Source organism: Mustela lutreola, chromosome 5, assembly GCF_030435805.1.
Source record: "Mustela lutreola isolate mMusLut2 chromosome 5, mMusLut2.pri, whole genome shotgun sequence".
Taxonomy (NCBI): domain Eukaryota; kingdom Metazoa; phylum Chordata; class Mammalia; order Carnivora; family Mustelidae; genus Mustela; species Mustela lutreola.
In genome coordinates this window covers 32,756,255-32,772,530 of record NC_081294.1, presented here as the reverse complement: position 1 = coordinate 32,772,530, position 16,276 = coordinate 32,756,255, and the positions used below count along the sequence as shown (strand labels likewise).

At 37.9% G+C, this 16,276-nt stretch overlaps 1 pseudogene; it reads left to right on the top strand.

Annotated features, from left to right (window-relative positions):
- The first annotated feature begins 12,637 nt into the window (after nucleotides 1-12,637).
- LOC131832782 (U4 spliceosomal RNA) lies at nucleotides 12,638-12,705 on the top strand (annotated as a pseudogene).
- The last annotated feature ends 3,571 nt before the right edge of the window (nucleotides 12,706-16,276 follow it).

Below are 16,276 nucleotides of genomic sequence, written 5' to 3'. Positions count from 1 at the left end.
AAAAATAATATCAATGTATCATCCATCTTCATTTTGATAAAGTCCCCTGTAGTTCAGTGGGTGGTTTAGTTGTTCAGTAAATCAGAAGAGTGTCAAAATTCAAATTACTGGTGTGTAAAACCTATTTGGAACTTTTTTTTTCCTTATAGACTGACAATATAGGAAGGCCTGGTTACCAAAAACAACATTCTCACATTGTTACTTTGTAACTCTAAAAAATAATGTTCTAGCATACTCTGCTCAAATAATGTGTCTTTTTCCTACAAACTCCCCCCATTACATGTCACTGTAGATGTCTTCCTAAATAGAATGACTACATGATTAATAATGCTTTTATCCTTCTTTATTTACCATTTTGGTTGCACTTCAAGACATATAATAGACTTTTGTTGACAAGTTTAAAGAACTACATCTAGATAGAGCAGGTTTGTTGTCTCATGGTTCCATATAGATAATAATAAATAGATAATAATAAACTAGGTGTGCCCATGAGGATCAAACAAGGAAACAGAAACCATATAGTCATTTGAACAGGGAAAGATTAACATAAATAACTATTAACTATAACAGGAGATAGAAGTAATAGAGACTTGGCTAGCATGAAATAAGGAGAACTCGAACTCTAAAGAATATAGAAATAGCAGAAACAAGAAGTCTCAGCCTCCACGTCTGAGAGCATCCCAAAAAGAGGTCCTCCCAGAGTGAGATCCGTATCTTCTTGGGCATTTGCTGGGATGCTCTGTCACTGGAACTTGATGGCAATATGCCTTCTGGAGAAAGCTATCCAGAGGGAGGTGTAATGCCTCAGAACCCATTGGATGTTGCTCAAGGGGGTGCAGGGGAAACCATGGACAGAGGTGTGCTCCATCCCAGGAGCAGAGCTGCTGTTGCAGAGCCAACCCTGGGGGAAGCTGCTGGCTAATGGGTGCTTCTGAGCATCATGCACTGCAGGAACGAAGCACTAGAACAATCATTTGGCAGGAGGCTGGCAAGAGGTACAAACTGGGACAAGGAAGGCAGTAACTCTTCCTTCAGCACCTGTGATATTATGACTGATAAGAAATAAATATATTTGGTTTTCATCTGCAATTCCCTGCCTACAGCTCCCCAAACCTTGAAATTTCCTAAGTGTTGACAGTGATAAAGGTGTCTTTTGTTATGTTAATAGGGTGGCTTTGGGACCCCACCTACGAATGGGGGCTGGTTGCCAGTGGAGCTCATCATGGTATGAGGGGATTAGAACTTTCAGTCCTTCCTCCAGACCTCCAAGGAGGAGAGAAGAACCAGAGTGGCCAATGATTTCATCACTCGTGCCTATGTAATGAAGCTTCTGGCTTAGAGAGAGCATGGAAGCTCTTGTGCCTTTTCCCCATGCCTTTCCCCATGCCATGTCTTAGTAATCTAGTAAATAAAGTGTTTTTCTGAGTTCTGTGGGCTGCTCTAGCAAATTAATTGAACCCAAGGAGGGTGTTTGGGAACTCCTCATTTGTAGCCAGCTAGACAAAAGTACAGATAAAAATACGAAATTGCTACTGGCATCTGGAGTGTGAAGGACAGTGTGGAGGACTGAACCTTTATCCTGTGCAACCTAATGCTATTTTTGGGTAGAGAGTGTTAGAATTTATTTGAATTGAGATGAATTCTCAGACACCCTCTTGGTGTCTGAGAAGTCCTTGAGGTCAGGTAGGAAGTCCTGCCAACACCCATGTTGGCCTTGGGTCCAAGAACCAATAAGAGTTTCCCTCCCACGTGCTCTATCCTAAAACTTAACATTGTGACAGCTGACAAAGGAAATCTATTTAAAGGACCCAGCTATATTTTCATAACACGGGCAATGAAGTGTTGATTTGGAGCTATAAATTCGTAACTGGCACATCTGGACATCAGCTTCCTTAGTTTGCAAACTGAATTTAATTATCTCTCCATGGCTTAATGAAACATTCTAAACTGCTAACTTTAAGCAGACTTTGTTGCTTTATGAGATATTCTAGACTGCAAACTAACTTTTATGGGGAAGAGAGAGTTTCTCTAAATTATACAAGTGCTAAGGGATCACCATAACACTGGAGCTCAGGTATCTGAAGTGTCCTGTCTGTGACAATCAACATAGTGATCTTCAATGCTGGGCCAATTATAATCCTTTTTATCTTTAATATGAATAAAATTGAAATCATCATTGCATAAAATTATTATTTTTAATTAAAAATCTAATTAAGTGTTTTTTTATACTTGATGACAACATTGTTGTTTCTTGATAGCTGTTAACATAGGAGGATCTAGCCTGTGTTCAACATCTATTATGTACTCATACTTTCTTTATCTTATCTTATTTAATTGTCAGATACTGACCTTGGAGTTTAAGGATAATCATCTCCACTTTCTTTACTTAAAGAAAAGAAGACTTTAAGTTTAATGACTATCCCAAACCTACAAAAGCTAATGAATGGTTGAACCAGGATGTAGATGCAGGCATATCTGGATCAATGACTCATTAGGCCCCTACATAGTTCCCAGAAGAAAATAATACTAATGTTCAGAAAAAAATTATAAAATAGTTGTACCATTGCTACTGACTGTTTGGCTCTTTTCCCTTCGATTATAATGGCCAAGAACATTATTGTTTCTTGTAGAATTAGACCAGATAAAGCAGATCAATTATGATTATTTTTAATAACATTGCATCATAAGTTATGATACTTACTATGTATGCTTATAGGAACTAACTTAGGTCAATTTTTTCCACTTCACCTTTTTGTTTCAACATTCCATTTCACTCAGAAACTTGTGTTCATAGGTCTTTTCTGTTATCACTCTCTGACTCATAGGAAATCACTGTTAACATCCAGGGGAGGGTACAGCAAAGAATGAGCTTATCACCAATCCTTGCAGGTATTTCCATAGAGATTTAATGGAAAACATCAATAAAGAAAATTATTAAAAGGCAACTTAGAAGAACAAAGAAGTTCTGCAAACAGACATCCTATAGATCAGTGGACATTAATGTGACTTCTCCTTCATTAACTTGCTTTAGGACCTACTTAGGAAATACTCCACCTTATCTTTGAATGCTTAAAATATTTTATTATTTGACAAAATAAGCATATGACCTACACATTGATTAGAATGTTCCATATATTTAATTCAAATATATTGTGAAAGCTTATAGTACCAGTCAAGAATTTTTATAAATAATTCATTCACTACTTGTTGAATACATACTGTTAGTCTGGTAATAGAACAATGAACAAAACTGATAAAAATCACAGCTGTCCTAGAGCTTAGTCTAGTAAGGAAGACTGACAACAAAAATAAATAAGTTCTTTTATGGTTCATTGGAACGTAATATGGGGAAAAAAATAAAGCAGGAAATGGGTATTGGGAATATGTAGGTGACTATAATTTTAAATGGGAAGTTGAAGAAAAGTCTTACTAAGAAGGTGGCATTCGAGTAAAAAACTTTGCACAAAAGAAAAGTGAGCTGTCAGCCTCTGGAGAAGAACACTCCAGGCAGCCTATCAAACATCTCTTATGCCTCCCTGAGGTCCTCTTGGCCTCATCTGTGTCTTGTTCCAATTTAGCATGGACTTTGATGGATATAATTTCTTTCCTTCTGCCCCAGGGCTTCTTGTTGATACTGCTGCAGACCCTCGGATACTTAAACCCACACTGGCACAAGTTGGAATTGCAGAGGAATTAATGCCCATGAGGATAAACTTTAACAAGGCAAAAGAGGAGCCTGTGGATAAATTCTTACCCCTTAATGTTCCCAGGAACATTAGGTTAAAAGTGCAGTCACTGAATCAAACACCTGATTGCACTGAATGGAATCCTCCTCAATATGCCCTTGTATTGTGTTTCCCTCCTTTCCTGTTTCTTTTTTCTCTTTCCTGGCATGGGACTCCTTAAAAATATCATGTAAACCCCATGTTTCTGTTTCTGGGTATCCTAATCTAAGACACAAACTGGAAAAGAAGTGCAAAGTCCTGATGCAGACATCTGATTGGCACCCTAAAGAACAGTAAGAAGGCCTATGTGGTAAGGCCAGATGGAGCAAAGGGAAGAATAAAAGGAAACTAAGTTAGAGAGGTAACTGAGGACCAATCGTGGAAGGTCTTACAGACACTGGAGAACTTTGGAACTGATTCTGACGGAAGGAGAAAGTTCTTGACATAATCTGACTTATGACTGAAAAGGATCACTATGGGCACTGTGTTAACAAGAGAGTAAGGGGAGTTAACGGTAGACCTGGAAAACCACTTAAAAGTCTTCTGTAGTAATTCTGAAAGGATTGATGGTGGCTTGGGCCAGTAGGAGCAGAGGTGAATTCTGGTGGATTCTGGTTATTTTTTTTTAAAGATTTTATTTATTTATTTGACAGAGAGAAAACACAAGTAGACGGAGAGGCAGGCAGAGAGAGAGAGAGAGGGAAGCAGGGTCCCCGCTGAGCAGAGAGCCTGATGCGGGACTTGATCCCAGGACCCCGAGATCATGACCTGAGCCAAAGGCAGCGGCTTAACCCACTGAGCCACCCAGGCGACCCAATTCTGGTTATTTTTGAAGGTAAATATATCAAGACTTTCTTTATGAAGTGAGAAGGAAAGAGGAAGTAAAGACTCCAAGGAAACTTGATTTCATATAAGCTGTAAGGAAGAAGACAAGGAAAGAGTAGGTATGAGAAGAAAGCTCAAGATTCAGTTTGGGACATGCTAAATTTAATAAGCCCATTAAACTCTGAGTGCAGATGCCGACAAAACAGTTGGATATATATGTCTGGATTTTAAAGGTTTATGGTTCGGTTTTCAGAGGGGTAGGCATCAAAGTGTTCTTATGATTTAAAGCCATGAGACTGAATGAGATTACCATGGAAATGAGTATAACCAGAGAAAAGAAAGTGTGCAAATACTGAGCCCCTGGGATACTCCAACATTAGTCATTAAAATGAAGGTGATAGAGAGAAATCAGCAAAGAAGACTGAGGAGTGGCCAATGAGGATAATGAAAACCAGAAAAGTGTGGCATCCTGGAAGTCTTCTAAAAAACAAACAAACAAACAAAACAAAAAGCACTTCAAAAAGAAAAGAGAGGAGCGCCTGGGTGGCTCAGTTGGTTAAGCCTCTGCCTCTGGCTTAGGTCATGATCTCAGGGTCCTGGGATGGAGCCCCTCATTGAGCTCTCTGCTCAGCGGGAAGCCTGCTTCTCCCTCTCTCTCTGCCTGCCTCTCTGCCCACTTATGCTCTCTCTCTATCTGTCAAACAAATAAATAAAATCTTAAAAAAAAAAAGAGAGAGAAGAGAATAAAATGAAGGAAAATTAATAAGTGATTTATTGTGTCTAATACTGCTTAAAGGACAACCATGATGAGCATTGATAGTTGACCTTTGGATTTAGCAACTGGAACTTGTGGACAACAGTACTTTTAATGGAATAATAGAGATAAAAGCATGATTTAAATGGGTTCAAGAGAGAATGGCAGAGGAGAAATAGAGGTAGTGAGAAAAGACTGTACTCTGAAGGGTTTTGCTGTAAAGAAGAGTAAAGGAATTGAGTGATTACTAGAATGAAAGTGAGGGGAAATGTTTAGATGAGATTGTTAAGATAAGAGCTTATAAGTAGATGATGAGGATAATCCACCAGGGGGGAAACTGATGATGCAGAAGAAGAGTATTACTGGGAAATAGCTCTGAGAATGTGAGAATGGCATCTGATGGACAACTGAAGAGGCTGTCCCTACTAGGAACGCAGACACCTCATCTGCAGTAGCAAAAGAGAAGGCAGAATATAAGGGTTCAGGGGCACCTGGGTAGCTCAGTCAATTAAGTGCTGGACCCCTGATTCTGGTTCACGTCATTATCTCAGGGTCCTGAGAGAGAGCCCCGTCTCAGGCTTTGTGCTGGGTGAGGAGCCTGCTTAAGATTCTCTCTACCTCTGCCCCTCCCTGCTCTCCTCCATTCCTAGATCATTCACACTCTCTCTTTCAATCTCTCTCAAACAAACAAATAAATAAATAAATAAGAGAAAATATAAGGGTGCGATGCTGGCCAGTGAATAGATGTAATGTGGGAACTTGTGGACCTTCAGTCCTGTGATTCCCACCTTGTATTCTGTAAAACTGAAAGGAAATTCACCAGCTGAGAGTAAGGATGGGTGAGTAGGTGTTGAAGGTAAGAAAAGAGAGGAGAGAATATCTATCATCCTTTCTGTTTGGGAATTCTAGGTTTTTTTCATTCTAAGTTATGTACTCCTTTCTCACCTACTTCAACTATCAATGCCAAATAGTAATCAAAGTAGAAGAATATAAGGAGAGGTTTCATAGTGACCAGGCAAACAACCCTCAACTCCTCTATTTTCCCTGAGCCACTTGGTATGGGACCAACTCACTCATAATTTTTTTATTAGGCTACATTAGATTTACCCAACTTTTCTCTGCCATCTACTATAGTTATAGCATTATACCAACCCAATAAAATTCTAGATGAACTCAGCTAATCTAAGCTTACAATATCAACTAGAAATTGGTTAGCTATAGACATGTAGCATACTGAAGAAAGATTCTAAACTCTTCAGTCAATGAAAATGGATACTTCATCAGTAAAAATAAAGAAATAGAATTTTTCCCTAGTTATTAGTATGCTGAAGGAAGGCTTAAATTTCCCTAAGTTGCAGAATTTTGGAGAATCTGCAGGCTAATATTTTAGCCAGCCAATACCCTAGAATTTAAAGAAAATCATCAAGAGTCTCACACACCAGGAAGACTATGACAAAAGAGTTAGAGTAAGGAAAACAAAGAAAGAGAAAATCAAAGGATGATGTGTAGGAAGAGAAAATTAATATTTACCCAGCCTCTGTAATCTGCCAAGCATTTTATACATATTATCTTTTCAACCTTGAGCCATGAAAGGCTGAGGACCTCTCAAAGGCTAATAGCGTTCAAAACATTGCAAAATTCGTAGGTAGGATTTCAGCCCAGGACTCCCTGACTCCCAACCTCATGTTCTTTGCACTAAAATGGAAGGTATAAAAAAGAAAAGGGAAAGGTGCTCTTACCTGCAAGTGTCCTAAAAACCTTGGCAATAACAACATGGTTACCATAAATGTATTTAAGATGAAAACACATTCCAAGGGGCCTGAAACAGACCAGCCAGTATGAAATCTAACTATGTTACCTCTTCCTGGAATTGATCTTTACTATCTTTATTGATTTAACTTGATTGCTCTGCATTTTTATTGACAGTTGCTTAGTGGTGGCTCTCAGTAATTAACTGCAACCTGTGTCTGTCCAACAAAATATAAACAAATATATAATGAAGCACTTAAACAAAAGGACAAAGTCCTATTCTTCAATGATGCGCCAACCTATGCAATTAGCTAACACAAATCCATAATCACAAGTTGCCTTGTCTTGGGAAGCCTGTGATAGAACCTGCTACCTTCCTGTAGCTGTTTTCAAATATGAATGGCTTCTTACGAAGACAGTTAAAAGGAAGGCAAGTTTGCCGAAAAGAATAATGGGTAAATCAGTGTTTCACCTGTATTCATCAGTTTAGCCATACAGCTGTTAATTGTATGCCCAAACCTAAATTAAAATTCAAAATCCCAGTAAATAATTGAACTCTTATAAGAGACATTTGTGTATTAAATGAATATGAAATATTCCTGTTTTTCAGTTATTCTTTTATATCCTATAGACACAGAGGTGAACAAAATACAAACATTCGCTTTTATGGAATAAACTTACATTATAACAGGGAAGGTTAAAACCAATTTTCATGCAAATAATTACAGAATCACAAATGTAATACAATATATGGAGTAAAATTAATGAGTTGTGTTTGCACAAAAAATTACCTGACTTATTTTGGAAATCATAGCAGGCTCCTAGAGGAAGTGATACTTTAATTGAGTTCAAAAGGACGAGGAGGTGCTGGCTAGCTAACAAGAGAGGGAAGGTTAAGGAAAGCATGGAAAGCATTAAGTGGGAGCATGGAGTACTCAGGTATCAGAAGGAGTTCCTGTAATGCTCATGAGACTGAGGAGGGAGAAGAGCTTGAGACAGAACTAAAGAGGCTATGCAAGGTCTTGTGGGCTATGAGAAGAATTCTGGACTGTATTTTAAAGGCCATCTAATACTGTTAAAGAATTTTAAGCAAGAGAGAGAACTAATCATATTTGTTTCTTAAAAGATTTCTCTGGATGCTATGTAAGGAATAAATTAGAAGGACCAAATAAAAATATTTTGCTAGAATTCAGGAGAGAGATGATGGTGGTTTGAACTAGAATAAGGGCAAAAGAGGTAGAGAAACGGAGGTGGGTTTGAAAACACAAGAATTAGTTTTTGACTCAATATGGGGGCCAAGAAGAGAGAGGGTCTGATATTATTTCCATGTTTCTAACTTGAGAAAACCAAGAAATTGTACTACTTATAAAAATGGAAGAAATCTCAGGGAGCACACATGTAGAAAGATGTGTCATTGTTCAAACTTCAGGCATAAAGAACTTTAGGTATTGTGTGATGAAGAGGGGCTCTTAAGTAGGCTGCTGGGTGAACTGGTTAAGGTAGGAATCTGAGAACAAGGTGAACATCTCCAAATCTACTTAGGTACAGAACCTGGATTGGAACAGGCTTACTCTCAATTATTTAGGTTGCATTGCATGATGATAGAAGGACACAGAAATGAGCAAAGGAGAAACCAGTAAAAGATAACCCTTGTGACAAGTATTCTCTTCCCAGGTTGATCCTCGAATTAACTGACCTAATCAGCCTTAATCTTTCCTCATCGAAGTGGCCTTCTTGTTTTCATTCTGTTGGGATAAGATTTGAGCCATCAACAAATGGAAATGGAGATGTGAAAGCAACATTGCCAGAACTTTACAACCTAAGAGGTGGAAAAGGTTAAAAATTTAAGTATGAAAGAACCTATTCAAAGATGAAAATTTTACAGTGTAGCTTAACAGAAAACTGAGGTTAATATCAAGAAAGAGAACATAGTTCATCAAGGACAAATTCTCAACACTGACCCAAGTGATATACAGGGTATTTAAAAAATACTTGCTATACAACATGCTTATAATTAAAGGTAATGATTTATAGAAGAAAATATTTAATTATTAGGCAGCACAAGTAAAAAAATTTTTTAATTATGTTCAAACATATAGTTTAGATTATTTGTTCAGTCAATAAACACTTGTTGAGGAACCTCCATTTGATAGACCCTGTATTGTATCTATATCTCAAGATATAGGGAAGAATAAAATATTAGTTTCTTGCATTGTAGAAAGTCAAGTTTTAAGGAAAAAATAGATAACCATCAAACAGTTACAAAACATAAGTGCTAAAAATTAATATGCATTTCCATGGGAAATTCCAGGGGAACACATAAATAGGATCAATTAAATTAGTTGGAGGTAATGATATTTGAATTTGATATTGAAGGGTGAGTGTAGCAAATTATAAATTGTGGAAGGGCTTTATAAGCATAAGGCATAGTTTGGCAAAAGAATGGAAGAATGAAAGATTCTGATGGGCTCAGGGGCTGATATACAGATGGATGGTGGGAACTGGTGGAAGAAGAGTCTGGAATGGCAGATTAGGGTTCTGTGTAGTGAATCACAGGTTTTATCCTGCAGGTAATAGGGGAGCATCTGATCTATTCCCAAAAGGGAGGTGAGCTATGTTCCACATGGAATCTCATCTGGATATGGAACCTCTTGAATGGTTCCCTAAGTTGTCCTAGCACTATTACAAACCAAGTTTAAAAGAGAACACAACTGTTCAACATTAAGAAAGCCGAATCTGTCAAGCGTGAAGGGTATCACAAGGTAAATGGTTGCAGGAATGGGTTGATGACAAAAAGGCAAGTGTAGAGTAAAATAAAGGGTCCCAAGAACTGGAGAACAATAGATTAATTTAACTGGCTTCTAGCTAGGACATGGTTGAATTCGTCTGATTAAAAGACATGCAAGTTGGTGAGCTCTCACATAGGGAGACATTGGTGATGGTTAAACAAGGAGCTAACATAATCAGACTGATATTTTAGAAGCATTGCATTGAGGTATGGTAAAAGATGGAGTGAAGAGAAGCAGAGGTCAGGAGAACATTCTTTTGTGAAAGTGAAAGAGAACCTTTATTTAGGGGCTAAAGTAGTTTGATTAGGAAGAGGAAAGATAATATATGGCAAAATGGTTGGGCAAGACCTCAGGGTGATTTGCAGGATGGGTAGAATTTAGGCTGATAGTAAGGAATGGGGAAGGGACTTCATATTGGAGGAAAAGACAGAAGACCTTCTTACAGGATAGCAGATTTGGAAAATTCTTGAGCCAGGAGATGCCATTCTGGCATTTTTGTATTCATATATGGTTCCTGATATGAGCGCTACCTTTCAGAAAGAATTTGTAAGTGTCCTCGGTATACTGGTTACTGTCCTGTGGCTTCCTGCATCAGTCACCTTCAAAGGTTTCATCACAAAACCATGTGGTTGGAAACCAATACAATAATAGTTAATCTGTGGGTTCACCTTTATTCAGAAGTCTACAAGACATTTCCAAAAGTCTTCAGCTGTCAATTCTCACCATCTCCACAGGATATCAACCATTCTCAAATGTGGCTGACCTTTTACATAAGATTATGCGCCATGGTAGAATAGAAAGAACTTGAGATTTAACCACATCTTAGCTAAATGATTGATGTAATTTATCTTACAGTAAGAAAAGATGGCTGTCTGTCAAAAGGAAAAAAATGATATGGCTTAAGTATCTGCACATTGACCTGCAATCAGAGACATTCTGCAGACTGGTCACTACTTTTTAATGATTTCATTGACATCAGACAGTTTCTAGTGCAACCAGCTATTTTTATATATCCATTGAAAATGCCGCAGCTATCTCTCCTCTGAATTAGATCACAGAGCAGCAATGAAACACATGCCTCTGCCATAAGATAGCTGAACGGGCACTTCTGGGTTGTGGTAGAGAGAATATGAGCTCTTCTCAATCTGCCCCAGAGCAATGGTTGCAGTTGTCAATTGTACAAATCACTGGGTATCTTTTCTTGAAGCATTTGTATGAAAGGAAGAAAGGGAATATTTTGCTTCGCTGATCTAAGAGTAACTACATGAAAGCTGAGCGTAGTGCACAGAACAAACCAATCGTTAGGAAAGCAAGATTATCAATGCCAGACCAGGAAATGATGTCCTTTTCTCCATCTTAATGCTGATTCCTTTAATGGGAAGGAAATTGGAAGATCACGTTCAGGCCCAGGGAGATCACCTGGGCCCCAGGACTCTAAAGGGCTGGAGTTCCTGAAGAATTTCTGCAACTGGGTATATTCTGATGCCGCTGTTACTGAAAATACCTCTTGATGTTGTGAGATCGGAATCTCTGGACTAGAAAACCTTATGCATAAGCACACAGCAGCAGCACAACTGTGACTGGTATTCTCAGCAGAATCCCAGAGTAGCTCCGCATATATCTTCATGTGCTATCATACTTTGATTAGAAATAAAGCAAACAAATGATCAACAAACCTTACAGGGTACATGTTCAAGAAAAGACTCATAACCATAATGACAAAGGTCATTGTAGTAGATTTTTAAATCTCCCTATATAAAGTCAGTTCCTAGTGCATACAATTTCTGCTTAATGCAGAAGGTAGAAACTCATTATTTTATAAAATTTGGGGGGGCGAGATGGGGAGGAATAAACATTCAGATTCAAAACCATCAGCTTTTTGTGCCTCTGTTATTTCACAGATAAGTACAGACATTTCGGCAAGACCTTTGTTGCTGGGCAGTATTATATGACTGCACTTTATAAATTCTGAATTTTAAATTATAGACGATAATATCAGCTCCCAAATGTCAGACATCATGATGAATTGGCTTTTCGACTTCTTAAGCCATTCACTTTCCCTGCTTCCGAAATGTCAGATGTAAAGGCTCCTGATAACAAAGCTGTGCAAAGCATGTTATTATTATTTTTTTTTTGCAACAACCATGATACTTACCAGACAATTCTTCCAAAGCTTGTCTCATGTGTGTTCTTTGCTTGATATTGTAATAGTTCAGACTGAGTCAGCTTTTGAGTAAACTAATCAATAAAATCTACCCCCTCCAGTATAGCACATTTGAAATTATTGTTTTCACCACTCCCATAGCACTAACATTGTGTTTAAAATGTCAATTTAATGCCTAATTAACCTCTTATTTTTAATTTGTCTTTTGTTTCAGACGCACAGGTGTTCATTTTGCCCTTTTGGAAAGTGAAGGTAGAAGAGCTAAAAAAAGAATGCCAAGGCTCATGAATTTTTCTTCATTAACATCTTAGTCTAGCAAAACTGGCACAAGAATTGCACCTCGTAGTTCATGGAATGTTGTGATAAAGCGATATGAAAAACTGGACTGTTATGCTTTTTCTTCTATTTTCATCAAAGTTAAAATGGAAATACTCATTATGGGAAAGTATAGAAATTACACTGTAGGTTGTTTGCTGGGTTGATACATTTTTAAATGTACTCATTTGCTCATTCATTCAATGCCTCTTTATAGAGCATCTACCAAGTACTAGGTGAGGTAAGAAATACAAGAAATACAGTGAGGAACACTGCTTCTGAGTTTGAGGAGTTGGAATTAAAGTGGGAACAAGTAAGCTTTGCGCAGTGGCAGTATCGTAGCCAATGAGGTTTATCCGAGGCGCGATTATTGCTAATTAAAGTGGGAACAAGTGATACCATAGTCATAGATAGCAAGAACTCAATAGGTCAAAGGCTATGTATATCTTCCTTCTGGACTTGACTTGGAAATTAAGCTCCTGAAGTTCTGAAAATGACTATTACCCAGTAATTCTTTAACAAACCAACAAACTCACCTGAACTATAATCTAACATAGTTCTAAAGAATCCTCCTGTGCTTGGGTCCCATTGCCATTCAGCTCTTATCCTCTTATTCAGTTATGTCTCCTTGAGAACATGAGCAGGTCATAGTCCCCTTATACATTCTATAATACAAGCAAATCCCAGATTTCTAACAGTGACCTTCATCAAATTAATTATACATATTGCTCCATTTTCAGAAAATTATTTCTCTATTTTCTTTTGTAACTCCCGGGACAATGAGTTGGCATTCTAACCGATTCTGATGATCACAACACCTTGAATTGTATTACAAAGAAAGCATATAACTTTCAGATAGCTTAACGGATAAGCAGAACTGTGGACACAAAAGACTCAAACAGCCTTCCTCCATATGAGCAATGGAAGAGAATAAATACAGTCATATGCTATATTCATGAAACATCCCTGGAAGGATACACAAATTCAAATTCTGGAGGCCTCTATATGAAAACTAAAACTATTCTGCAGCACAAAAATAGAAAGGCTCAACATTTTTCTCAATGAGAAAAGCATTATCAATTGATAATTGTTACCCTAATAATAACATCTAACACTTACTGAATCACTACCATGTACTTACTCACACGTATTATCATTTGCCTTTCACAGGCCTCATCTCAGTTCGTCCTTCTGAGGGCTCTCACTTCCACCGCTACAATCCTAAAAATAGCCCATGGACCAAAGATAGCCCAGTGCAGGCATGACACCTTCAAAACCTGCTGCATATGATCACAACTGCCAACCACTCATGCCGTTCCGTGGGACTTGAATATGCAAAGGTAACTTTGGGGGTAATGACCAAAGAGAGCTTTATTCCTTTATGTATTAGAACAGAGAATTAAGCCAAGTTGTATGGGGCTAAGAAGGTGTCAGAAGGATAGGAAATGGCAATGAAGCTCCCGTGGTATGCAGTGGCTAAAGGACTTTTCACCCCAAAGATGTCTATAGTTTAATTTTAATTTGTTCACCTGTATGTGATGCTACATTTGTAATAAGACATACTTCAGGGCAGTCTTCTAGTCACACAAAATTACCTTGTATAGGTAGGTGTATGTTTATTTTTATTGGTTAATTGGGGGGGGGTGCATTTTTTTATGTACGTGAAATGTAAGGAAAAGATCCAAGTCCCACCTCACAGTTGACACAGTATGAGAGGAAGAACATGAGTAAAACAGCAAGTCAACTCATAAAATGAGAGTCAACTATTGAAAGCAGGTGTCTGAAGCCAGAGGTAACCATGAGAACACAAGACCCTCTGGAGAACATGGCAATCTTAGAAAGGGCACTGGTCTTCCACATTCCAGGGAATGGGTCAAATCCATCTTCTTTAGCTCTGAAGAATTAGGGAGAACTCCAAACACCCAGAATAAATGAGTATTTGTGCAACTTTCCCCACAGTTATTACAGAGGCTGAAAACAAAGGATTTGTGTATCTATTGCCTATTAGAAGGCTAAAGGAATAGAGTGGCTGGGTTTCTCAGTGGTTAAACCTCTGCCTTTGGCTCAGGTCATGATCTCAGGGTCTTGAGATAGAATCCAACATCAGGCTCTCTGCTCAGTAGGGAACTGCTTCCCCCTTTCTCTCTGCCTGCTGCTCTGCCTACTTGTGATCTCTCTCTCTCTCTCTGTCAAATAAATAGATAAAATCTTAAAAAAAAAAAAAAGGTTAAAGGAATATAAGACTCTGCACTGATTAAATCTCCTAACAACTAGATTTCTGTCTTCCCTATAAGAACTTCATTTTTTAAAAGTAGGTTGATACCTAGAGTAGTGATTACTTAAACTAGAACCAACACATTAAACATGTAATTATTTCTCTGGAGCTCCAGCATTCACTTCTCTTGAGAAAGCCTAGAAACCTGGGCTAAAATGGTGTAAATGCATCAGTATTTAGAGATCATTGGACTATGCTCCCTTCTCTGATAATGTATTTCTATAAAGGCTACATTTGAATTTTATGTAAAATGGTTATTGAAACCTTGTTCATTTTGTCATTTCCTGTCTGTGGCAGAGACTACCAGCTGTTCATCAGCTATTTTTAGTGGAGTATACCTACCCAGAAGAAGACCACACTGCCCAGCCAGCCCTGCATCCTTACATGATGTGGCACGTGATTAAATTAGAGCCAATAAAATAGGTGCAGAAGTTTCCAGAACACTCACACAACTTATTTGAAATTTCTCTTAAATAAGATTCTCTTATTTAATTCTCTTAAATAAGAAATTCTCTTATTTCTCTTAATTCTCTTAACTTCTCTTAAATCAGAAGGGATAAATAATTTGGGGGGTCTGACTCCTTCTTGCTGACAGCCTAAAACTCAGATGTGGTAACTAAAACAACTGGTACCCATGTTGGACCAAAAGATACTTTGAGATTGGAGAGCACAAACCTTGATGATGATGGACCAGAAAATAGGAGTCCAGGTTCTTGGTGATATCATGAAACTCTCCAAAAAATCTTGGGACTCCTTCTTTAACAAGAGAGAGAAATAGTTGCTCATTTGTTCAAAGCATTTTTATTTGGGGTTTTCCTGTTTTATGAAGCAAATCTAACCATCTGTCTCTTGCATAACGATTTAAATTATAAGTTTCTTGTAGAGTTTATTGCCAGGAAAGGCTACTTCTTTCATAACAGTTTTTCCTTTATATCTCACTGCCTTTGTTTTTTATGGCCTTGTCCATGCAGAGTTAAATTTCGTGGTTGTTGGCAGTAACGATTCTCATCCTAGGCTGTGGTGTAATGATTTCCCTCCCTCCCCCTGTGCCCAGCCCTCCCACATGGTCTGGTAGTTTACCTCCATTCTGAATTAGTTCAGCTGCATATCTTTATAAACTTCCTGAAAGTATTCTCTAAAATATGTAATCATGGGTTTTAGTATGATCTGCCGATTAGGTGACATTATATTTCAGGAAAGAATAATATAGGAAAAGGGAACTGTGGCTTGAATCACTGATATTAAATCCTAAACTGAGTCTCTCTTAGCCAAAGGATATCCTGTCTTTGCTCACCAAACAAATCGAAGACAAACAAGACCTATGTATATTTACAAATACAATTCAGATTATAAATATAGTTCTTAACACTGTTGCTTCCTTTGTATACACAGTACCCGGGAACCCAAGACATGGCTATTTAAGAATACTAAGTGAATTGATGTTGAATAATGAGTTTTTATGCTAACAGCTAGTAAGTGGCAGAGCCAAAATTGAAACCCAGTTATCTGTCCTCTGTCCATAGTACTGATTCCTACTTGTGGAAAACAATTATTTGGCACAATCTCAAGGAAAAAAAAATAATAATAAAGCTAATGTGCTAACAGCTACCATCTCCTCTCCTTTTCAAAGATGTTTTTTGTTTTTTAGTTAGAAATAACAGATAAAGTAACAGAAAATAA